Raw genomic sequence first — 1,558 nt, forward strand, 5'->3', positions numbered from 1 at the left:
ACAATTCACATTTTACAAACAGATAAAACCATCTTATCTAATCATTTAACCAACTAATTTCAATGCATTTTAACTACAGGTTACCTATCTATTTAACCAAACACAACTTTAACTCCAGAAGCTTGTAAATTTTCTAACATCGTTTCAATGACAACACAATCAGACAGGTCTCTGAAGGCAAAGAAAAACAAAACTGGAGCTGCTGAAGTGGACAGATCCCCCTGAACTTAAACCTGTCCTGCTTCTGGAACACTGGGTGGCAGTGTGTCCCCCCATATACAAAAAGACATTTCACCATCTGTCCTCAGACCTCAGTCTGTGTGGAAATGAAAGGATCAATTAGGGATTGACAAGTGAGGCGTTAAAGAGTCGTAAAATACCCAGAATTCTGAAAAATCACATATTTTAGTTCATATTTATTCTCAGCATTTAACAGATTAAATAAATTATTTTTACCTTAAAGAAGGGACGCTCCTGTTTGACACTGAGGCCTGATTTTAAAGCTGTTGACGGTGTTTATTTTAAAAAAATCGGCACTTTTAATAATTTTGAAGAGTTGCTCTATTTAATTTAGTTAAGTAGTTTTATTGTCATTGTTAAAAAGCAACGAGATAATGTTGGAGCATTAGTTGATGACGTAGACGTTGGTTTTGATAATATCTGTCTATAATTTAAAAATTAAATCCGTATCTTAAAATTTAAAGTAAAATAATGTAAATGTTTTAAAGAAAAAGAACAAAAAAGCAAAAATGTTTTTGGCGTTTAATCCGGTGCAAACTTTCCAAAGATGAGAATTTGGGGATTATGACAAACTTTGCGGAGCGAGTAAGGTCGATTACAAAATCGCACCCTGCTCGTTTCAGCAGAACCAAATGCAAGTCGACAGAAAATCCATTTCCATGACATATGTAACACCAGATTATCCCGGAGCGGTCTGCAAGCCTCCAACGTCGGATTTTACTCCAGAAGTTGGCGGGAAACACGAGGAGGGTCACGACGCAGATCATCCGAGAACTTGTAAACGCGTAATTTTTTTTAAAATCACTGTTTCCCCGGCGCACGAGGTGTTGTTTTCCGTGTATTATGGTAATGCAAAAGCCGAGGCAGGCTTCGGTCTGCAGCTCGCAGGTATGCAGCGACGCTCGCTTTTTGGCATTCTGCTCCACTTCTCCCCCGCTAAAAATGAGTTCTCCCTCTAAAACTTACAGAGGATGCGGCGCCCACACAGCTGTTCTCCCTCGAGCCGGCGTGCATAAAACATAAAAGGCCAGCCTATATGAAAAATGCACAGAGCGCTGGAATATAATGCGCCTGATACCCTGCTGCTGTCGGGCAGGAGAGAGATAAAGAGAGAGGCCTGCCCTGGATAGATTCCCCTTTTTTTTCTGCGGGATTCGTTTTGGATGGATGCCTGAGCAAACATTTACACACCGTGCTCAATCCGTGGATCACATTACAAAGACTGATTGTTCACCCCGCACTGTTTCATTGGCCGATATGAAATCAAATGAGATTTCTGTTTGAAAGGAGGAGAGACTTGTTATGCACAGAATAAGTG

Source organism: Austrofundulus limnaeus, unplaced genomic scaffold, assembly GCF_001266775.1.
Source record: "Austrofundulus limnaeus strain Quisiro unplaced genomic scaffold, Austrofundulus_limnaeus-1.0 Scaffold2491, whole genome shotgun sequence".
NCBI lineage: Eukaryota > Metazoa > Chordata > Actinopteri > Cyprinodontiformes > Rivulidae > Austrofundulus > Austrofundulus limnaeus.